Source organism: Lonchura striata, chromosome 15 (assembly GCF_046129695.1).
Source record: "Lonchura striata isolate bLonStr1 chromosome 15, bLonStr1.mat, whole genome shotgun sequence".
NCBI lineage: Eukaryota > Metazoa > Chordata > Aves > Passeriformes > Estrildidae > Lonchura > Lonchura striata.
This window is the reverse complement of record NC_134617.1, coordinates 9693202-9718190: the sequence shown is the minus strand read 5'-3', so window position 1 is coordinate 9718190 and position 24989 is coordinate 9693202. Positions and strand designations below refer to the sequence as shown.

At 42.9% G+C, this 24989-nt stretch overlaps 1 long non-coding RNA gene across 1 annotated transcript in view; it reads right to left on the bottom strand.

Annotated features, from left to right (window-relative positions):
- Positions 1–16300: 16300 nt before the first annotated feature.
- LOC110481067 (uncharacterized) overlaps positions 16301–24989 on the bottom strand; it is a 29931-nt gene continuing 21242 nt past the window's right edge. Inside the window, exons 2-3 of the long non-coding RNA XR_002467198.2 lie at positions 18983–19043; positions 16301–16342 (exon numbers count right to left, since the gene is read on the bottom strand). This is a non-coding gene — a long non-coding RNA (uncharacterized LOC110481067). The remainder of the gene's footprint in view (positions 16343–18982; positions 19044–24989) is intronic.

Below are 24989 nucleotides of genomic sequence, written 5' to 3'. Positions count from 1 at the left end.
GAGCTGGACACATGTTTCATTATGTCTCTCCCCTGGACAAGGGTGCACCAGATACCCACTTACCACCAGCTCCTGGGCTGTCCCTTGTCCCCTCTATCCCAAAAACACCCAACAAGCCAGGGAGGAGCAGGGCTTTGCAGCTCCAAGTAATGGATGGGGCACTGGATACCCTCCAGCAGCAGCAGCAGAGTGGGATGCTGTCTGTGATGATCACCCAGCACTGCTGCTTTTGTCAACCACTGCCCATCAGCAAAACACACAGCTGCACCATGGCAAAGCCTGCTTCCCACATGCCAGAAGCAGCTTCTGGCAGACTCCCAGCCAGGAGCCTGCTGCTGCTCCCACCGTGGCCTCCCAGAGCTGTTGACTCCGTTACAGGTAAGCACTTTGCACTAATGGCATGCATGGCCTTAAAGAGCCTTTAAATGTTTTAGCAGCATTTGGGCTAATTAGTAAAATCCACATCAGAAGGTGCAAGTTCCTGCTATCCTTCCTGTTTCATTATGAATACTAGATCAAGAAGTTAAAGTCCAGCCTTCAAAAGGTGACCAACACCTAAACACCTTGGCAGTCTGGCCCCAAGCAGTTTGTGTGGGGCTGTGCAGTTTGGGGTCAGAGCCAGAATCTTTTCAGAAAGACATTTGCTGCAAATCTGGGGTTTGTTCCTATAGACACAAACCTCCTGTGACCCCAGTAGCAGCCCCATTTGCTGATGTACAGAGGTGACCTTAGCAGGTGGCAGAGCAGGGCCACAGAGACTAAGAAAATGAGATTTGATCTTCTGAGCACACCTGAGAGGTCTAACCCATTTCCACTGCTCAAACAGTATGACTCAAAGCTCAGCCAGGGACAGAGGAGGGGTTTAGAACAAGAAGGGCATGATCATTTTAGGTATTTCTCCCAAGCTACTTCCACAAGATTGAAACACCCGATACCACAAAAGCCATGAAGAGCCTTTACGTACGACGGGAGAACGATTCCCATGAGAAGATCGTAGGTGTGGATATTGCCCAGCCCAGACACGTCTTTTAGGTCAAGCAGTGGGTGTCACTGTCCAGCAAAGGTATCCCATATTCATACCAGCCTTCAGCTGTGTGCGTGGCAACCCTGCCTATCCCATCAACTGACCACCTATGAGGAAAAGGTAAAGTTTTATCCCCAGCATAGAGTGATGCTTTTGGACCCTCCTCTCATACACAGAGTGGCAGAGGGGAATTGGTGCAGCTGTTTCTGCAGACAGAAGCAGGAGGTTGGATTTAGCCAAGCAAGCACTTTGCTATGCCAAGAACATTTTCATGTGAAATTGGTCTTGTTAGTTTGAACTCAAAGCACAGTGCAAGGGATGTTGGTTTGGCAATGAACTCCTTGTCAGGTTACTTAGTATTCAAAATCCTGAATAGGAGAGCAAATCTACAAACTGTTTCTTAAAGAAAAGTGTCATTTTATTTTGATGTTTCAATAGTCTTTTTTTAAAGAGGGGTGATGCACTTGGAAATACAAACCATTCAGAATTCTTTTTATACTTTGCAATTTGCTGTTTTGGGAGAGAATTGTGGCTCTGTTACCAGCAAAACAGATAAATTTCCTTGTGTATCTTGATCACCTTGCCAGAGCATTGGAGTTTCCATGGTAATTAGCATAGAATCAGCATCCCTTGGGAAGTTCTTGTGGAGATTCTGACATTGTGGTGATTACAGACTCAGTGGCCACACAGCCAGTATAATCCTCATCAATGTACTCATTAAAGCTTGTAGGTACAGCTGAACACTGGATAAAGCAGAGGAGTGGAAATGCTATAGTTTTAAGCAATTTTGCTTATGAAAGATTATTTCACAGGTATCCTTAAAACTGGAATTTAGGTAGTTCTCAATAAGACCTCTATAAATCTCCTGATTACTTGCTTTTTGCTGACTTTCTCACTGCCAATAATTATTGTGGTTTACCTGTCTCCCAGAAGAACCTTTCTTAGTTTCCTAATTAAAATTCCGTTGTGGGCATCATCTAAGAACTTGCAATCCAAAAAAACTCAGGCTATTGCACAAAACAGATCCAACTCATCCTTAATGTAAGCCCATTGCAATGGAGTCAACAGCTACACCCAAAACCAAAGAACCAAAGCCTGTGAATAGCTCCTGGGCTCCTCCAGGCCTTTCTCCCACTGGGATCGCTCTCCACCAAAACTCCCTGGGATTTAGAGCAATGTTGTTTTCAACAAAATAACCTGGGCTTTAAAGATCTTGTTTGAAGAACACATCCTGATGTTTCATCTACATTTTACTTCTCCCCATCCTTAACTGCCACTCCACACACTGCACTAATAAATGGTGACGTCCCCAGTGCTGAGTCCCACCAGCATCACAGGCCATGACCACCTTAAGCATCTCTTGGCTAGGTTTGACATATTTTGCTGGTTTAACCTTTCTTCTCCAACACCCCAAATATTTCTGCCCTTCTCACAGGGCTTAATTAGCTAAGGAAAAGCTCCAAACCCCAATGATGCCCAAACCTGAGCACAGCCACTGATGAGGAATAAGTAACATCATGTGGTAGTGGGTAATACCATGAAAATGCCCATTTGTCTGGATAACTGAGATTCATTCCAAATTCATGCCTAACATGGAAACTAACACACCACCCTAATGCCAATTACTAGCTTCAAAGACAGCAGCACAGACTAATGCTGTAGACAGATAATATCAGACATCCCTATATTAAACAAACACAAATGATTTAATTTCATTTCAGATTCACCTGGAAGATTCTGGCTCTCCCATATTATTGTGCTGGTCCCCCCTGGGAATGGCATCAGTTGTGTTCACCCACCCTTGTTCCATCCCAGATGTCCTTTCTGTCCATTTGCAAACGTGGGCTGGTGGCACCACGCCTTGACCAACAGTCAAGGCTGTCAATGCAACATATTCTAATAGCAGTTCCTGTCTGGATTAAGGTGAAAATAAATCTCTTGGGGAAAAGTTAATCATTAATTTCAGAGATTTAAAACCCCAAACCAGTCTCTAACCCAAGTAACAGTGGGTTCTCATCTGATTCTCAATGCAACATATTCTAATAGCAGTTCCTGACTGGAATAAGGTGAAAATAAATCTCCTGGGGAAAAGTTAATCATTAATTTCAGAGATTTAAAACCCCAAACCAGTTTCTAACCCAAGTAACAGTGGGTTCTCATCTGATTCTGTATTAGTAAAATGAGCATCAAGGAAGTTTAAAGTGATTTGGGCAGCAAAGGTGCAAGGTATCTTCTGGTTGAATCCAATTTTAACCAGGCATTTTACTTTTTTTTTGTTTAGGAGCATTTCAGTAGCTCTCAGAGAGTTTTAACTAGCTTGTTTCATGGAATAACAGGTTGCAACCTGTGCTGGGTACCTTGTGGATGACAGGTAGTCTGTACTGACTAATTTGTGTAGGTCCTGTTGGAGAAACCACTCAGGTCAGTGGGAATTGCCCAAACTGAAACCAGCTGTTAGTCCAAGTTTTTATATGGACCTGGCTTTTTTCAAGATTTAACTCACATTTGCTCTACTTCCTGTCAGAGGAGCAGAGCTTCTCAACTACTTATGTTTCTGGACCTTTCTGTTCTGTGAACAAAATACCCAGGGAGCACACTCCCCTGGCCAGTGTACCATGATGAGTACACAGGGTGGTGAGGAACCATGCTGGAGTCCCACATGAAGTCCTACTCCAGATGGATTACATGGAAATTCAAGGAAGGAGTATAGTGCAGTTAAAAGAGAATATCTGCATAATGTATATTTACTTTTCATTGCCAAGAATAAATTCCATGAATATTTTCGGTGCCTTTTCCAAGGTTTCTGGCTTGTATTCTTTACAAAGCTACTTTCAACACAATCTCGTGCATCTGTTTTCATTCATTAAAGAGTTTGTTTCCTCATATGATAAAAACAAATTTGGCAGCTGAAATATCTGTGCAGAGCAATAGCAGTGCCAAGACATCATCAAGGCTTTTGCAGTTTGAGGCTGGATCTAGACCTCACAAAATATTCCACAATCTTTTCTCCTCTTTCTCAGCTAAAATTCCAATGCAGCAGCTACAGCAGTGCCTTCAGCAAGCAAAATCTGAGAAGAGAGTTCAAATTCATGGGCAACTCCAACAGGATGCAGGCAAAGAGTTGATACTTCCATAAACTCATGCATCAGCTTTTCAGCTCCCCCATGCCAAAGCACTGGTTGTAGGAAACCCTCATGCTATGGGGGTGAAAGCAATGCAGACCTATAAGACATTACAAGGTTATATATAAAGTGCTTCAAAACCAGTTTGTTTATATTCTCTCCTGATACATCCTGTAGAATTCTGTATGAGCCTTATTCATTCAATAGTTATAAAATGAACAAATTCTTTATAGTCCTATTAATTTTCTACAATTCCCTCTAATACTTCGATGTCAGAGGGACTCTCAGGGGTTGTATGTCAGGGGTAGCTAAAATCTCTGGATGCCTCTTTTCACATGATATAAATCTTTAACTCTAAGGACTAACTTGACCATTGGACACTTAACACAAGGGCTGTATTTCAATTAACTGCTCCTTAAACTGTGAAAATGGTATTTCTTGTGACTTTGGCAAAGCAGCAAATTTTACTCTGACAAAAGTAAATCCATCAGCTAAGACATGTACAATACATCACCTAGACCAGCCCCTGGAATAACTGGGAAATATTTCCTGTCTTCTCCCAAATTGTGAATTGATATTTCCATTGCTAATCTAATAGCTTTCCATCTGTTATCCAACCACATATGTTGGTTTTGTCCCTATATTTTTGTTGGAGTTTTTAGAGGACCCTCAAGGAGCTACTCAGCCTTATCCCTTGGACTCATTCTAGAAGGGATGTGTAAGAGGAATATTTCCATTATGGGGAGTTTCCTCTATTAAGACCCCATGAAATGCCAAGCCTAAATGTATAAAGCCACCGCTGGGAATTGTCACCAAGAGAGCAAACTGTAATTTCATATTTCAGGATCAAAGCAAAATGCACATTTCCCAGCTGATAAAGTTGAACTTTATACCAGACACTGAAACCGAGAAACGCCTGCTCCTGAAGAGGGAGCAGAAGCATATTGTGCAACACATGCATCCAGTGGGAAACAACAGGAATTTACAGTCCAGATACACCCACAAATGCTCAGAAATAATTAATTCACAGAATTGATTCAGAGGACAGTATGGAATAAGGAATACCCTGCAAATAACTGCAAGGACCTTAGTTAGGCACAGGCAGGAGCCTTCTCCTGGAGATGGAGAGCACAGAGTGGATCTGCCAGCCAGGGCATGCATTACCTGGCCATGGCACCTCACCTCAGGGCACGCTGGACCACGCTGGACCACACACAGCTGTGGCACAGCCTGCTCCTTCCTTGGAGCGAGAGCAAGGAGAGGAGGCAGCTGCCCCTTTGCAGGCAGGCTTCAGAGGGAGCAGACATGCCCAAGCCCTGCCTCGGCACAGGGTCCAGCACCACAGGGCTGGGCCCAGTCTTGCAGCCACCTGGGTTGTGATCCTGTCCAGGACCGCTGCTGTCCTATCAGCCCACTATCTTTCCTTCCTCCTCCTTTTTAATTTCCCAGTGATTTTCTGGAAAGTCTTTAAAATACATCAACTCCATACAGGTTGTTTTTAAGCAAACAGTTGGCAATAAAGCTGGACTGCAGTTTAATTGGTAAGCCAGGATTTGATCAGTACAAAATCCTATCTCCAAGTGCTGGGAGTTTTGTTTTTTTCTCCTTCATTTCACAAATACTGTGGCAAGAAAGCATTTTAAAATCATAGAATAGTTTGTTTTGGTAGGTACCTTTAAAGATTATCTCGCTCAACTCCCTGCCATGGGCAGGACACCTTCCAAGTTGCTCCAAGGCTGATCCAGCCTCACCTTGTGGATCTAAATCTTCCCTGGACAACCTCTGCCAGGGCCTCATGAGGAAGAATTTCTTCCCAATCTAACTCTGCCCTCTGTCAGTCTGAAGCCATTCCAGTTTATTCTGTCACTCCATGCCCTTGTCCAAAGTTCCTCTCCCACTCTCCTGGAGCCCCTTTAGGCACCAAATGGGGCTCTAAGGTCTCCCTGGAGCTTCTCCAGACTGAACAATCCCAGCTTTCCCAGCCTGTCTCCAGAGCAGAGCTGCTCAAGCCCTTGGAGCACCTTTGTGTCCTCCCTGGTCTCGCTCCAGCAGACCCACACATCCTTCTGCTGCTGGGGGTCCCAAAGCTGGAAACAGCACTGCAGGTGGGGTCTCAGGGGAACAGAGGGGAGGGGTAGAATCACCTCTCTCAACCTGCTGGTCAAACTTTTGATAAAAGCCAGGGTACTCTTGGCTTTCCAGTCTGAAAAGGCACATGGTGATGTCCAGCATTTCAGCCTCCAGAATATGACAAGAAAAAAGTTTTGCCGGTTATTCCTTATTTTTGAGTATTCAGAGATCAATGGGGAGACTAAATTGTGGTTTTCCTCCTTGGGTTTTGGGGTTGTTTTGTTGTTTTGGGTTTTTTCCCTCAGTCCTGACTGAGCACAGAGCACCACTACACACACCATTTTCCATGATCCAAACTTGAAAGTCCTATTTCTGCCAGTCCCAGAAAGCAGCCCCTTATAACACCCAGCTGAAAGCAAAATGCATCTCTTAACACATCTTTTGACAGAAAGGTTTGTTACGTGAACTCCAAAGCACATGAAAACATTTTGCCTTCACAGATCTCAGCAGGAGTCACCTTATTTCTGTTTTCACATCATAAAGTTCTGCCAATTATTTTTAAACAGAAAATGAGCCCAATTAGGAGAATGAGAAAGGAGGAACCCAAAGACTGACACATATGAGGTTGACCCATGCTGTCAGAACTTGTATTTAATGGTTGAAGTCCATTACCCGTTTGTGCAAGTCCTGACTGAGCCCTGTGTGCTCCAGCTCTCCCAGAGAGGTACCCTGACTCTGTGGTAAGAAGAGTTCAGCTGAAACTGAGCCAAAGCCCCAAACTTCCTTTCACAAAAGATGCAAAAACAGATTCTACAGAACACCTGTGTAAAACATTATACCCCTTTTGCTTTGCTTTTCTCATGGGGAGCGAAGGCAAAATTTAAATCTTTGTCCTTTATAGATGAATTCAAAATGCACCAGTTGGAAGACTCACAACTCAGAAGCAAGTACCAGAGTAGGCATCCAATTGCTCTTTTAGTCAAAGTCAGCAAAAGGAGTTAGTGGATCTTTCCCTGTGCACCAGACATGGTTTCTTACATTGAGCTTAAAGGATGGCTGCAGACAGAGATCAAAGCCCAAACATCATACAGAGACACTAGCTGAAGGTTTATCATACCTGTCATGGGATGCAAAACCATGTTCCTGTGGTCAGTGGAGACCTCATGACCTCTCACAAGAGCTGACCACAGAATCTTGGTGAAATACCAATAGCTAATTACATTTTGTCTTTAAGCACTGTGTGAACCAACCAAGGGAATCTTTGGTGTTGGGTCCAGAGAGCCCTTCCAAACCTCACTGCACTTGGCTTTCTGTGAGGAATGGTGCAAGGAGCAGGGAGCTGAATTTATTAGATGATTATCAGCAATTTAGGTATTTTAAGGCAACCTGTAGGTAGATTTGGCCCTTACAGGAACAAAGCTACAATGCAGGGGGGACATGCCTCAATTGCTGGGTGAGCATGTGCTCCCCTTCTGCACAGCACCAGCAGCACTCGGGATCACTCCTGTAGATAAACTGGCCTCCATTTGCTGCCTTTTCATCAGGACTGGGCTCACCAAATATTTTGATTGGCAATACCCCAGAAGCAGGTTTCCTGAATACAATCACTTTCTTTTTTTAAAGTGTGTCAATAAAGGGAAAATGAACAGCAAGTTGTTCCTTTGAAGCTGATATTTCGAGGTGAATAAATATGAATGTGCTACCAATGCTGTTAAGACACATTCCTCCCAAATACCACAGCAACATAATAAAAAAAAGGCCATTTTCAAGGTCCCCACACCTTCCCCAAGCACAGGTCTCATCCCCTCCCCACACAGACACACAGTGCCTTTTCCCGGGCAGGACAGGAGTTGCCCCAGGGCAGCCAACAGCTTTACCATGGACTTCCACCAGGTTGTAGTTCCACCTAACACACTGCAAAACCTCAGCATGAACAGCACAATATAGTCAACACTAAAACTCTTCCTATATTTGCAGACATTCCACTGTGGCTGATGAGAGATTAATGTGTATTCTGGAAAGAAGAACTGACATTTACTGGTTTGGGCCATTCTTAGAGTAAACTTCCAACAACATATCCAGCCCTGGCTCCAGGATGACATCAGTAACACTATGAAAGGTCTGGCCCTGTAAGTCATATATGTGATACAGCCAAAAATTCATAATAGTTCAGTTTTTATACCTTAATTCAAATTTTGACCAGAACTCACACAATTCTCACAGCAGTTTGTATCAAATGACTGTAGAAGGAGCAGTAGGTATCTCCAAAGAAGCTATCTGATGCTTCACTGTGCTTCATTAGCTCCAAGCTGCAGCCAAGAGCAAAACAACAAAAAAACCCAACAGTTAACTTAATTGGTTGAAAAGCAGTCATTTTCATTTTCTGTTCTTTGTGAGGTTTATGCTCCTGTGTTTTCTGATGTGGTTGCCTTCATTTTTCTTAGAGCAGCTCCTCATTTGCTCTCTCCCCTGTTCACAGAGCACTTGTGAACTAGAGAGCCAAAGGATTCTGGAAAAGCCTCTTTTAAATGAAAAGACAGGAAACTGAAAAATCACATTAAGTGTTGTTCAGTGCTATGGATGAGACACAAGCAGTGGCATTATTTGAGGTTTCAGGGCTGTTGTAAACCAAACCAGGGCAGCCCTTGATGGCATTACACAGGGAGATGAGACTCTCCCCAGGGTGATCCACTCACATCAGCTTTGCTTGCATAAAGCCAAGACCTTTCAGTCCTGCAGTTGTGCTGGTAGTGGTGGTAGGAAAAGTTACAGAGTAAAGCCCAAGTGCCTTTCCATTTTCTGAAGGTGTCTCCTACACTGAGCTGCACACCCAAGGATGCACATCTAGGGCTGCTGCAGAGCAGGGGCTCTGCTGAGACTGCCAGATAACCCAGACTACACCAAAAAGCCCAATTTTGCCTTTTTCTTCACTATTTTTATACTCTCCTAAGCAAGAGAGTGCCTTGCAAGCAGCTCGGCTCCCCAGGGCTTTGCATGGTGTCTGTGGGAAAGGCAGAGAGAGATGGATCCACAGCTCAGGCTTTGCTTTCACAATGGAGCTTGTGGATGGATTCCTTGATGATACACACAGTGTCACCCACCAGTGACTCACAGCCAAGGAAAACTCAAACCAAAGCTGCACATGAGGGGAAAAAAATACCTTAAAGTTACCCTAGAGTGGGTCTATAGCGCTGAAAATCATTTCCGAGAAACCCACAATGCCAGGCAGGGTGCCACAACCCTCTTCCTGCTTATTGTGCCTTCTCGGCCCCAGTAATGGGAAATTTCTGCTTTGATTAATGGGTCCATGGCTTGTTTTTCAGCACGGAAGCAACCCCTCTAAAATCAAGCATCATCACACAACAAGTGGTGTCACCCTCCAGCTCTTGCATGGGAGCAACTCTGAACACATCAGCCCCCTGCTGGGACATCACAGAACCCACTAAGGGCTTCAAGGACACAACAAGGGATGGAAATCCAGGATAAACACACAATATTGCCCATCTTCATTTTTTAGCATTAGACAGAAAAGCAAGAGCTCAGCTTTCATCCTGACATGCAAATGTTCAACACGTGGGGGGATGGCACAGAGACCTGAGCAGTGAGCAGGGCATGTCTCCACTCTACATTTGCTTTGTAAACTGAATCAAACACTAACTAACATAACCATGGCTGTGTGATTAACACACACACACACACACACCCATGTGTTATTGCCAGTGATTATATTTTATCTAGTCACAACTCACAACATCTCCACTTTGCAGTAGCCTGAGTGCTTAAGAGCACAAAAGTCTCCCACAAAAGGATCTCTTTTCCTCCTTCACTCAAACACCTTTAAACACAACCCTCCAGTTAAATGCTTTCGGGTGGGGTGGCAGCTTTATCTGGCAGATTTTCCCTCTGCTCCTGCTTGGGAGCAGCTCGGTCTGGTTCAACCAGCTTTTAACTTGGCAATTGGCAAAGCCATGGCATAAGGGGTGAGATGAATGACCACGGACAAAGCCTGCAGCAGGGTGATGCCACCGCTGCCCCCGCAAAGCCAGAGGGAGATGCCACTAGGTGGTGACAGTGCCCACGGAAATCAAAATACCCAGCAGAGATCCCTGTCTCCAGTACCAGGGCACTAGGAACGTGGGTTGGAAATAAATGGTTACTGCTTCTTGTTTGTAAGGAATGGGAACTAATGTACTTGGTGTTGTGGGCAAGACCAGCACTACTGATAAATACAAAAGTGAATTAATTCACCTGCTTGGTGTGAGTGTGAAATGAACTGTTTCTGCAACAACAATAGAAGTAGATAAAGTTTGTTTATCTTCATTTCCCCATGCCCTCTTCCTTGCAACTGCAGTGCCCTCAGACTGGGATCACGTATAATCTGGGCTGAGGGATCTCCCTGACATCCCAAATGGAGCTGATCATACTTCCATGGAGTCACTCTTCCATGGAGTGACTTCAGTTGCTCTGCCCCTTGTGCCGGCACAGGAGGAGCCAAGCTCTTGGCTTACAGCACATTCAAAGCAACACCCCAGCAGCTATATGGCAGTCCACTAAATAATCCTGAATTCAGTAAAGATGGCTGGTTACAGATCATCCATAAAATCTATAAGTGCTGATAAGCAGGGATTGGATTGTACCTGGTTACCTTGGTTTGTTTCCTGTGCAACTGCTTGTGTAAGTGATGTTTTATCCTGCAAAAGGCTTCTCTGCCACTTTCCTGAAATCAGAGTTGTATAAGAATCACTTACCTATTTCATCTAAAAGTGTGACACATCATCAGATACTGGATTTGTCTTTCATTTTTTATTAATCACCTAAAGGATGCATTCAAGAAAATGTAAATTTTTCAATAAATGGCAGCAGAGGAGAAACTTTTTCCTGGCATTTAATTATCTTTGTCATCTCAAAATGAAATCAAGAGCTCATTTACATCTGGTTGTCTTGTTACTGTAGCGCTCTCGTCTCAAACATGAGAAGGAGCCCAACTTGAAAAAACCCTGTAATACCCAGATTCTTAAAAAATCCATGTGCATGTTGTGACCTGCTCTTTATTAGACCTGTGCTCCCTCTTGACTTGCTTCAGAGCAGCATTTAGTAAAGCTAAAGTGATCCCATCATTACCACAGAGCAGACAACAAATTCACTAGATTTTCTTCTGTTAAATATATCAATGGCATGATGAGAAGAGGGGGATGTCTGGAAAGGACAGAGAACTTAGAGAAACAGTGATAATATTTGCAAAACTACAGGAAAAGTAATGTTATTTCAGAGATAGAAAGAGAAAAAAAACCTGTGGGTTGTTCTGAAAAAGAGGAGTGTTACTGATATGTAATTAATATCTGACTTGGGGCTCTGTTTAGCTCTTTCTTAATCCAGCAAAAATGTTCTCCTCTGTCCCAAAGTGCAGCCCCATCAGTCAGACCATGTAGCACTGCAGGTCAGAGCTCTGCACCCAGGGAGGCAAGAGGGAATGCAGGTGAGCTGTGCTGAGCCTCAGATCAGTGCAAATCAGAGCAAATCCCATCATTCATTCACTGCCAGAAATCACACTCCAGTACTCATGGCAGAATGGGAGGCAAAGGAATCATGGCAAGTGTTCCTGCGGTGATGGAGCATTCTCAGAATCACAGAATTATTTAGGTTGGAAAGGCTTTCTAAGATCACCAAATCCATTAAAAACACTACCAAACTCACCCCGACCATGTCCCCAGGTGCCACACAAACACCTTTTATAATCCCTCCACAGATGGTGACTCCACCACTGCCCTGGACAGCCTCTGTCATGGCTTGGCCACCCTTTCAGTGAAGAAATTGTCTTTAATATCCAATCTAAACCTTCCCCTTGAACAATCTGGGGGCATTTTCTCCTGTCCTATTGCTTATTCCCTGGGAATTCCCTGCTTATTCCCTGCCTGGCTCCTCCCTCCCTTCGGGGTGTTGTAGGGAGTGAGAAGGTGCCCTTGGAGCCTCCCTTTTCTGCAGCCTGAGCTCCTCCAGCTCCTTCAGCTGCTCCTCACCAAGCTTGTACTCCAGACCCTTCCCCAGTTCCATTGTCTTTCCCTGGACATGCTCCAGCCCCTCATTGCTGAATTTGGTGATCTTAAATGTGATATTTTCCAACCTTAACAATTCTTATTTTACTAATGTCTTTCTTGTAGCGAGGGGCCCTACCACCCAACAAAAAAGCACTGACAAAGCCACTATTCAAGAGCGTAGAAAGGAAAAGAAATCTTCTCTGACTTGGCAAACAGCTGTCAAGTGCATCTGCAGAGCATTTTCACCTTCTCTTCATGAGTGATGCTCGAACACATTAGTTAGTTCTTAGCCCCAAGTGTGTGTTTTGTCAAGCCCAGTTCTCACATGGGAACACACAGACACACACACACGCATGTATGTCAGCACAAACTGAGATATTCCCACTGCAAATCCCCTTTGCTTAATGATTGCACAAATTTTACTCATTTCTAAACAAAGTCTCCTCTCTTTATTCAAAAATCACTCATTTCTAAATGGAAAAAAAAGAAAAAAAAGCCAGTGAATTTTTTAACAAAAAAAAAATCAGGTTTCAATTTTACAGGGAGTGTGAAGTACCCAATTCTGTTCGTTTTCACTTTTATTAAACACTGCATTTATTTGCAGCCCTTGTCTTACCCAGGCTGGTAAGTGACTGGAAAATCAAGAGTTTGCCTCTTCCAAGGCCATGTAACCCCTGACTGCAGACATTGCCAATACCCCAGCTTAGCACGGGGCTCCTTCTCTGGAATGAGGTGGGATGTCCTCATCTCTCCGGAGGAACAGCCACCAAGGGGACACCTGACATGGGTGCATCCTTGCACAGGGATATGGGGGGCTCCAGGGGAGTCCCCCAGGATGGAAGTGTCCTCAGCTGCCAACAGTTCCTCTGATGGAACCACAGACTTGGCTGTTGAGAGCATGGCTATGAAAAGATATATGCTAGAAGGTGCAAATAAAAAATATTTATTTTCAAAGCTGTGCTCTGATTTTTTTTCTCAGCTGTACAGGCACTTTCATAAAAACTGGAAACAAAAAGACCACTCATGTATGGAGCCACCTGGAAACAAAGGCAACAGAGAACTTGAAACAGAAAAGGAAATTGCTTTCCCCATGTTCCCATCATGGGACATTGGCAGGGGAGGCAGGGGGCTCCCTGCTATGATACAGCTTTTGTGTTCCCCTTTGTGCCAGCTGTGGGCTGTGAGCCAACATGCATCCCAAACCATGGGATTCTCTGAATCCACCCCCTTTTCCCACTGTGCTGCTTCTGCACAGCAGAAAGAGGACCTTGACCAATCACCTGATTGCTGGAGGTGACACCCAACCTTGTACACTAAAATCTCTGTTTCACCACAGCAAACATCAGGGGCTTTAAAACCTGATGGGAAAATATCATTAGTACTAATTTACTGGTGGTTAATTGGTACTTGAGGTCAAGGCTGCACCATCCCTCTTGGGGAAGCTGGGGTGGGAAAGAGCTGGTGTCCCCCCTTTGGCAGCCAAGCTGCCAAACACCTCATGGAGGCACCCAGAGATCTGGGGGAAATGCATTCAGTGTCTGCAGATTAAAGGCAGGGTGTCAGCAGGAGCGAGCAGGTGCTCTCAGCACGTGCAGCTCCTGTCCTGTGCCCAGCCAGCGCTGTGTCCTCAGCCCCAGAGCCCCACGGGCCCCCGGGCCCAGGTGGGGACAGCAATGGCAGGGACACGCACCCATTCCTGCCACAGTGCACTAACAGATCTGCCTGAAAACAAACTGCCTGTGGTTAGTGCAATGGAAAATATGCAAGAACGTTCTTTTCCCCAGTACACCCCTGCCCTGAGCCTGCTCCACAGCTGGTGCAGGGTTCCTCCTGTGCCCCACGCCCTGGGTCCCATCATCTATTTGTGTGCATCTCCATGAACAAGGAGATTTCATTACTCTTATTCCAACCATTAATACACATCACCTACGTCACGGTCCACTCCAAAACTCCCTTCAGGACCACCTTGATGCTGAGCAGATGTAGGAGAAGCCTTGTCCCCGATCAGTAAAGGCAAACTTCTCTAGTTTGGAGAATGCCGCTTTCCATTGTGGTCCAAGGTCACCCACAACAAGAGGGGTTCAATGTTAGAACCAGTACCACCAAGATGGCAGTTACTTTCCAGACTTAGGAAAAACAAAAATAATTTAAATATTGCATCATATAAGCAACCTGATTCTAGAGCATGGGCACTTTTATTCCTTCCCAAACCAGCCGTGCAGTGGAAGATGACAAAGCAAAGAGACCACCAAACAAATGTTTTCTACAGACACAGTTTATCTAGCCTTCATTGAAATAATCTGCTGTATCCCAGCACTGAATGCTGCAAATTGACAATGATTTCCATGTTTCCCCGACTTTCTGGCATGCATATGGAAGTGTGTTGCTATAAAGCATAGGCAAGAATTTCAGACTAATTAAAGGGATTTTATCTGGTTAAAATCATATCTTTTTTTTTTCTTTTGTAACAGACATCTCCTTGCCTGTGTGTTCAAATAGCATCTTAGATTATTAAAGTTTTACAAAGCTAATTTACATCATGCTGTTTATTTTCTTCTGTTTCTTTTTGCATGTCTCCCTGTATAATCTAGTCAGCCCTACCTTTCTTCCCCAGAACTAGAAAGTGCAAATCAATGGCGTTTTCAGACTCTCTCGCCCGAAAGCAGGAGACAGGACGGATCAGTGGTTAGGGCACTAGACAGAAATGCGACTCCCTGCTGGCAGCATCCCGTGGGATCCCGGGCAAGGCGCTCACCCTCTCTTTGTCTCCATTCCCCATCTGTAAAACACCATCTTCCTAACTCACAGGGCTGTCCCAAAGCACACAACATTTCTTTTGAGTGAGGTAATGAGGTGCAGACATAGCTCGTAGCCACCTCTGTGCCTGCCACCACTGTTTATCAAAAAAAATGCTACAAAAGGATTGAGGGGAGCTGCCGAGTGTAATTGTAGGCAGGAATGAAGCTGTAGGTGAAACATCTGACTTTGAAGAAAGGAGATACATGAAAGTGTGCAAGGGCGCTTCAGTCCCTGGGGTGGAATGTAAATACAGCTTTCCCAGCACTCTGCTCCGAAATTGGAGTAACTTTATTCAGATATAAATACCGTGCTTTAAATAGCACAGCAGTGCCTTATCTGCTTATCTCGGCTATTAAGGAACCCTTTGTTTTCAGCAGATTGCCACTGGCCTGAGTGAAGAGCTTGTGACTCCTGTGGTGAGTATTAACCAGAACAGGATTCTGCACAGCAGCCAGGGATGCTTGTTTTTCCCTGGTGAAATCCTCACACATCGCAGACAGCCTGACCGGGTGTCTGGAGCTGCACAGAGGAAACGGTAGGGGTAGAAGAAGAAGAAGAAGAAGAAGAAGAAGAAGAAGAAGAAGAAGAAGAAGAAGAAGAAGAAGAAGGAGGAGGAGGACGCTCTTGTTCCCCTCTACATGCCAGCCTGACATCTTAGAGGTTATTTATGGCCTCAAAGACATGAAGCACCTTCCCAAAAGTCCCAAGTCATCCCTTAAAAAGAGCATCCTAAGGCAGCTGACCCACACAGGGTGGGCTGTGGATTCTCACATGTATGTCTCTCTGCCCTGCTCCCAGTGTAAAGCAGGCAGGTACCAGAGCATCAGAGACAAGTCCTGATCCCTCTCTCTGAGCTCTGCTGGAGGCTAAGGTGTCCCTAGTAAATCAATATTGTTACCTTATATTTTATAAGAAATCAAGCAAAGGCTCTGGAGCAGAATCTGTAAAACACTATTTAATTCAACCTGTTGTTCCCTCTGTCTTCTGTACTGTAAAATACTATAGGAAGAGACATGAAAGGATATTGATACAGAGTTTCCCATTTCAAACAGATACAATCCAACCCAGAGTCCAAGAGAATTTCCATCTAACAGATGATATAGGGCACCAGGTTAGCTCCTTCTCTGACAAAGGCAGCATCAGGCAGGGCTGGCCCTGCTGCAATTCTGGACGGACTAAAGGGGAAGGGAGCAGAGAAAACATTCACATCAGACCCCACAGGACTCACCTGGGAGAGCACCACCCAGGCAGGCAGGCAGGCTGGGCCCAGGCAACTCCAGCATGCAATGGCCCTGGTAAAACATGAATTGTAGTAACAGATTTTACAATGACTGAATTCCCAGAACTTGGCTGTGCTGGTAGGAGCCCAATGTACTGGCACATTGCAGGGAGTCAGGAGCTGCACTGCTCTTTGGGGCATGATGTTATATTCTCCACAGGCCCATTTAATTGGTTTTAAACCCTACACAAATACCAATGAACATGTTCACCAGAACTGCAGTGGATGCTGAGTTACACTAGTTCTTAATGTGAACTATTTGTTTTCTAAAGGTTACAGAGTGGTCAGATCTCCTATTTGTAACAGAACCCTTCAAAAAGAACCAAATTTATCTGTTTTCTCCTGGATACATAGGCTAGTAGCAATGATCTATCATTCAATTGCTAGCAAAATAAAAATACGCACCACTGTACACATATTGGTAACAGCAACACCTACAATTACTGGGAAAGCCCATTTGCCCTAGAAGATTAATTGATTGTAATTACATATATTTACCCAATTTCAGCTCATCACACCCCTGTCTATGCAGGGATCAGCAGCATTTTCATGAAGAGCCCTCTGGACATGGTGATCCGCATGGAGCATTGAATTGCCTTTGGGGAATGTAAGCACCAGGAACTGATCCATCCCATCAGTAACTGGTGACACTGGATGGCTCTCAGGATCAGCCCCTCTTTAGCCACCCTAGGCAAGGGAAGCCCAGCCAGGCACATCTGCAGAACCACATTCATCACCAGCATCCTCTGAGCCAGGATCAACCCCAGAGAATCACAGCAGTAAGTGCAGATCCCATGGACAATGCGGGATGTCAACCAAGTGGACACATCAAGATATATTTCAAAGCAGAAGGCAAATAATTAAAATCTTGTAAGTGCTCTAATACTTATTTCTGATAAAAGCTGCTATTTTTAACTGTGGCTACTCATTTATTCAGCAGGATGTTTGCTACAGCATGACCTTAGCCATGTAACCTATGTCCACATTTCTTCTCTGAATCAGGTTTCCAAGCTGCCCATACCTGGAATATTTTTTTTTTTTTTACTGAGGCTTCATGAAATATTAAGAGTTAAAAAGAAAATTAGAAAGCAAATATTTCCGTTACTGAGCACAAATAATTCCTTTCTTCTTGGCTCTGGCTTACAAGCACTTAAGGCAGAGATGGATAGACAGAGCAGGAGGTGACAGCCTTTCCAGGCCCACAGCTGCTTAGTGGGAACACACAGAGCACCAATGCAGAGCTGTACAAACACCAAGACAGTGCCGTTTTTGATTGCAGATTTTATATAAAGTGCTTTGGCTCCTGAAACAACTACTGGAAAAATACATGGAATCAAATTCAATCATCTGGGTAGAAATCCTATTGGAAATATAGAAATAAGCATATAAAGATAGAACTATGCAAATTACTGAAATGGTCTGCATGATTTCAAGGGTGCCAGGTGGTTCCCAAAGGCTGTTTTGCCTTTTAACCTGGTATTCCTCAGGGCAGCTCAGGGGTACCCACTGTCACACATGCCTCTGCCATGGCTCACCACTGAGAAATTCTATGACACCTCTTTGCCTCTTCCTTTGGGATCCTATAACCATCATTCCAGCATGTGTCACACACAGTGAGTATTACTACTAGTCATACTGTTATCCAGCTGTTTGCTTTGAGAGTTTTATTAGAAGGAAAATAAAATCATATTTCGCTTTATGGACATTTTTCTGTAACAAGACTTTTCCAGATGTTCCGCCCCTTGATGATGCAAGCCACAAAAGCATGTTTTATCATGACATAAATACAAAGCAAGATGAAAGTCATGGAAATGCCTGTGTGTTCTTTTCTTAACACAGATGTATTTGAATTGGGTTTTTTTGCATCTGTCAAGCATAAATCAAATGGGGGAAGACAATCCTTAGAAGTCATCCATTCCTTCACAGAATCAGTGTTCTCTGTCACAAATATTAGTCTTTGTCAAGAGTTGTTCTCCACTATGAACTTCCATTTCCCACATTCATGGAGAGGTTAAGTTAAATGTTATTAAATCATTTCCAAGCCTGGACTGGAAAGTTCTGAAAGTTGGTGAAAGCTGCTACATTTATTGATCTGCATTATGAAACATTAAGTAATGAGTACTGTGTAAGGGGGAGTGCATGGCATCTGTAATTCCTAATTTCTATTCCCAGCAGTCCCAAAGCATTAATGAGTGGCTGTGGCTAAATCACTGATCCGGGCATGAGGTTTTTTCCATATTTTCTGGAGACATGATAATTAATCATTAGTTTAGGTATTCATTAGGTATTATGAAACTTCCTAATCAGTGAATACGAATAATTATTCTGTTTAAACTTTTCGTTAGAGCCCTGGCAAGCAGGATATCGTATAAATGACAAACAGGCTGAAGTGATAAAAAGTGTTACTGTGTAAGCACAAAATGCAGCGGCACCAGGAGAAAGAGCAGCCAGTTTTTTCTGACGTTTCCCAGGCAGAGCACTGCTCTCAGCGAGCCCTCGGCTGCGCATTACCTATATCCTGTATGAATGAATCCCTTTTTTGTGTGGTTGCTCAAAGCCAATGTGTCCGTTTCTACAGAAGCACCCACAGGATCACTGAAAACCACATATTCAGTTCTTGTTAATGTCAGCAATGACGTACCAGAGCACATACTTGTTTGTCCTGTAGAAATAGAGGACTTCCACCGCTCGAGCGTGAGCCTGCTGCCGAACGCCTGTTCAAATAGAAAAGAAAAAAAAAAGAAGAAAAGAAGTTGTTGACATGAGAGGAAAAACCAGGTTTCCTGTTTGAACTCTGACAGGTACTGGAAGATATGAGTAACATCAAATCTTGGTCTGCTCTAAAGGCAGTCTGTGGTCAGGGGGTTCTCACATTTGTTTGTGTGGAACAGCTTTGAATTGTTTGCAGATACCGCGCAGAAGAAACTCAGAGATCCTTATCAGGGTACAGGGCCTGTTATGAAATGTGTGCGTTTGTGAGTAGGTTACAGGAGATCAAAACGGCTCCAGATGAGATGCCTCACATGCTGTAAATGTGGTAGATGCTCCCGAGATACCTCCAAAAATACCACTTTGCAGTGTTGTCGAGTACAGGCAGTGGCCACCCTTCTTTCCATTTGTCACTGTGTGGCAGGAGAATGGAGTTTTTTTTCCAGATCATTCTTTGGTTTTTGTGTGTACATGTCTGACTGTTCGAATTAAAAACTTTCCTTGGTTATGATTTTCACTAACAGAACTACTCAAATGGTTTCTGAGGGGGAAACCTGCAGCAAGGACAGACAAGGGAGATTCTCTATGAGTGGTACAGAATATTCTCCACAGAAAGGAAGGTGAATAGACCAGGATGGGGATGCAGCAAGGCAGAGCTCTTGGTGAGCCAACAGGACAGGACTAGACCACAGCAGCCAGCCCAGCTCTGAGAGGGGCTGGTGAGAATTGTACCATTTGTAAGAGACTTCCCAAAGAGCCCCGTCAAAGTGATCAGTCAAAACTGCAGCCAAAGCTCCATCTCCCTCACAGCACAGCCAAAGGGATACTTCTTCCTCCCATGTCAAAGATCAACCCCTAAACATTCCTCTTTCCTCACACCTTTGGGCAAAGTCTAACCAGCTGGCCAGACACTGTGCCAGGAGCTCAGCCATCCCTGGACCTGGAGCTCGCCCTCCAGCTCAGAGGGCCCTGCTTGTCCCATCCTTGTGACAAGCAGATCTCCAAGTCAGCATTCATATCTGTGCTCAAACACTTGCAATGCCTTCTTCTTTTGACCCCCCCAACACCACAGTACAGTGCCTTTGCATACAAATCACTAAGCCTCAGTTTCCCCTGACAATCTAATATAAAACACGTCTTTCAAAAATTCAATTAAAAGGCCTCCCAGAGCCCTCCTAAGCCCAGGTCTATCAGAGAACACAGCTCGTTCAGAGCTTAACGAGTATTTTAGAGCTGCTTCAGCTCATTTGTTGAGACAAAGCTCTCCTCAAAACTGTGAATCACAAATTGATGGCACCAGAGCTCTTGTACCCCAAACTGAGCCCACACAGGAGCTTCAAACAAAACCAGAGGCAATTCTGCATACACCCCTGAGGAAGGGAACACGGTTCTCCAGGAGGGAGGAATTGTTCTTGGAGAACATTAACACCTTGATCCCTCATCAGGAAACCACCACGTCCCTTCCCCAAACCATTCAGCGATTCTATGATTTTGTTTTTATTTCATTTTTTCCAGCTCACATGTGTGAGGTGCTTCTACTACAGTCAGTGCCCAGAGAAAGCAGGCTTTCACTTTGCAGGCTGTAATACACATGGCAGTAAATTGAAAATCAAAACCATTGAATCAAGGAGCAGAACAATTCTGTAGAACAAGTCCAGCCAGTTGTGGCTCAATAACGGGATTTATCTGGGCTAGCCACAAATCCACTTAAGTTGCAAAAGCCTTTTTTGAGCTAGTTGTAATAACTTCTAATAAGCTTGAAGCAGAAAAAAAGCTACAAGTTCCTTACAAACCTGATGCACAACTGAAACCCTCAGAGTACATAACTGGAGGATCAAAAACTCAGTAAATAATTATCCACTTAAAATAATGAGTACTCTGTTTTTCTTCGTTTCCAAGCTAGAACCCTACCAGATAAACTGATGATTTTCTACACTAATTTTTGTAAACTTAGTGGAGTAGGAGTTTTCCCCATGGTCCTGGATGGATTTTGCCAGCAGGGTTTTAAGTGCTGGTTCTGGCACAGAGGACACAAATGCAATATTAGCAGTATGTTCCCAATGGTCTCATACTGAAATTCCCCTGGTTAACTTAATACCTGTGTTAAGAGCTTTCATGAACCACAGCTATGAATCCTCCTGGAAACAAATCATTGACCATTTACTACTTATTTGATTATATCAGGATTAAGCCATTAATTACTTTGTAGTAATTCATAGCAGTGTCATTCCAAATGGACTAAAATAATTAAAAGTACATAAGATAAAACCCAAGAATGGGAAAAAGCCTGTAAAATCCTAACTAGAAGTAAAATTAAATTAATTCAGTATTACATGATGGCAATGAAAAATATTTTAAAATGGGAACCCTGGTACAGCACTTCAGCATTATAAATTTACAAGAGTGAAGAGTTTGTCTTAAATACTAATTCATGGCAAATTTTTAATAACTTTTGAGGTAAAACTCTTTGAAATAACACATTACAGATCTTTGTTCCTTTAAGTCTCCAAGTACTGATATGAATTATTACATTCAAAGTGCTGTCCCCATCTACTCATTCTTGTTTTAGCAAATAATGCCAGGTGTGCTCATAATCTTTGTATATTTTGAATATTAATGGTAAATCAGGAAGATAATCAAATAAACCCAAGAGGTAATCTTAATTCAATTGTTAAACATAATTTCTGTTCATTACGTTCTTTTAGTACCATTTTGATAAGGAATTTTCCCTTTTTAACTCTTCATGTTTAAATGCTGCTACCAAATATTTTCTTATTTGAATAAAATAATTATTAAAGTCCTCTTCATCTTACTTAAATTTCTTCTTTTCAACACCTCCTTTTATTTTGGATTTTGAGACAGTCAATAAGGTGCCAAAAGAACTCTGTATACGCTGAGCAGAAGCTTTAATTCTTAAATCTAGGCTTTCCTGGTAACAAACGCACAATACAGTCCTGCTCTGAAAATCCCACTGTATCACTCAAATTCCAGCTCTCAATACTGCTACACACTGTATGTGCCTCCAGCTCTGAATTAATATTTATTCATCACCAATATTATCTGATTTTATGTTATCAAATACAGCATGCAGAGGCTGAGAAACGAAATAGTTTATTGGCGTATTAAAACAAAAAGAAAAATTTAAAAACATATTTTTAACAAAGCAGCTCATTTTCAAAGTGCCAAAATCTTTTTGTCTTTTTCATTCCTTTTTTTTTAATTCTATACTTTCAGAATATCTAACCACAAGCATTTGAGCAAACTAGAGAAAAGAAACTGTTGGTAATGTTCTGCACGTTTCAAAAGGCAGCAGGATATACACACAGTTTATGTTTCTATCTATAGAGAGCTGCAGGCAAACATACAGTGGAACAAAGATAGACATCAAGATATATTTCTACCTGCTGCTTGTGTGCCTGCATGGAGATAGATCTTAATGAGATAAGTAAACAATGGAAACTTTTAAAATTCATAATTTGAGTGTGCTCAGCTCTGTATTTCTCTCTTACCTCTTCAGTAATAATTTTTTGTGTGCTTTCCATGAATTACAGCCAATCTCAAATCATCCAGCACTGCTGGGAGAGCAGCTCTGGGCCTGCCTTTGACCTGCACCAAAGCACAACCAAACATATAAAAGTGAAATAATTGTCTTTAATTCAAATATTTCTTTGGTGTTCTAGCAGAAAACAATTTCTGAACCCCTGAGTGAAGCAGTTGCAACGTGGAAGGTCCTGAGCAGAATTCACTGGAGCACTTCACATCTTGCTGCTTGTCCCCATGGCTTTGTCTGCCCAAAGGACAGGTGGGGTTTGTACCAACACCCAGAGCCCGGCTGAACCTGCAGGGAGCTCACTCTGACCCAGCCAATGCTTTATTTCTAGTTTAGAAAACACTGAGCACATGTCTGGGGGGAAAAAGAGACTCCAGAATCAGCTAGTGGGAATGAGCAAAGCCCCGGGGGCTCAGCAGGACTGTGATAACTCACAAACTCACACAGGGTTCAGTCCAGCCACAGGAACTGATCCACAAGCTGATGAAATCCATGTGCTCGTTGGTTGCTATAGGACACATGAAAGTATAACGCGAGCTACTGTTCTTTGTAAGGTAAAGAAGAAGGTTGATTTTTTGACTCTAACTTTTATATTTTTCTAAAGGTTGACAGTGGATTGGAGAGTGAATGTGTCACCTCTCCAAAGACATTGGACAAACTACTAGTATATCAAGTTTCTTTACCTCTATGAAGGAATGTAAAACAATATGTTGTTTATAGAAAATTGTGTGAGAAAGTTTTTGAACAGAATGTAAACTCAGAAGGTTTTAGGAAATCTTAAGAATCAGGGTGACATCGTTTCCCAGCACTGCTGGAAGAGCCATTCAGTTGTCCACAGAAATCAACTCCTGCTAGCAAACAGAAAAGCAATTTGCTCTTTTTTTAAATTAAGCTTTATTTTCCCTTTTACTGGCAAGGAAGCAAAGGATATTAAAAAATTATTTAAGAGACCATGCATTATTTTGTAATAGCTATGACATTGTGCTCAAAGCTCCATCCCTGGCAATCCTGTGTTAAATATTCATCCCAATATTTAAGCAATTACAAAGGGGATATACATTTCTTTGCAATCAAACTTTAAAAATTAATTAAGTGAAATGACCAAATCCAGTAAAATCCAGATGATGACTGACTAACTTTGCTATCTTACAGAAGTCAAGTGGCTTCAAGAATCTTCTCTCCTCATGGTTAATAGAGTTCAGTTGTAAATTTATAGTTTCTTTCTTGGTCTTGGTAAAAAATAATTTAATTTGTGTGTAAAACCAGAATGTGAAACAAAAATTAAATAACAGGCTGAAGGCTTTCCTGAATTTATCATTTCATTCTCCAGTAAACCTCCTCCCGGTGCCCAAAAAAAAAGGAAGAACTGTGTAGCAGTAGGTGTGGGAAAGAACAAAAAAAGGGTATTCTTGGAGAACACCAAAAAAGGGCATGTGAATTGAAATAGTGTAAAATCATAAATGTAGCATAAGTCTAAAAAAATGTACCCTTCCTGCAGCCTTCCTGGGTGTTTAAAGCAGTACACTGGAACATCAGTATTTCTTGGACATCTGAAATAGCCTCTGAGTGTAGGAGAAAATCTAACACACACGCAGGTACACATGTAAAAAGGTCAGATCAATATAACACATAGTTGTGTTTCATCTTGTGCAAAATTCAAATTTTGAGTGTTTGTTAAGAATGAAAGTTGGCACTCAGATGAGGTCAGTTTGGTACCTTCCATTTTTTGTCTTCCTTCAAACTTCCCAGGAGCTATGAAAGCTGCACAGATTTTGTGGCAATCCCTCACTGTATTTTATTCCAAGATAGAGGAACAATAGAAAGGAAGAAAGAGAAAAATAAAGCTATGATTAATTAAAAAAACTTTGCTTTTAAAAGAAAAAGGTTACTCTCAGGTTACAAATGCCATTTTTCGGTTGATTAATTTCTCATTCCTAGTAAATGTTTCTGTGATTTTTTTTTTTTCACTTTCAAGGTCTGGGTTGTGTAAATGTTTTATTTTTTGCCACAAGAGAGGCTGCATATAACACCTCGGTGCGTTCCTGGGGCTTCTTTTGATGCCATTTCAGGATTCTCTATAGTAACATATTTTGTGAATTTTACCAGCATCAATTTTATCCAGCCTATGTGTGGCAGGTAAACTTGAAAGTACTGCACAAAATGCAACACTGGGAAATCACCATGGGATTTATTACCAGACTTCATTTACTACTAACTCTTCAGTAGCTGGAAATCCAGGCTAAGAGCAGTAATTTTGTCCTTTCGATGCAATACAAGCCTGTAGTGCCAGGACACAACTTCCACTTCCCCAAACAAAACAAAAGAAAAGGCATAAATTAATGAGAGTCACCTACAAAGTGGGATACTACAATTGTCTCCTAAGTGCTTTGTGAGTGTCAGG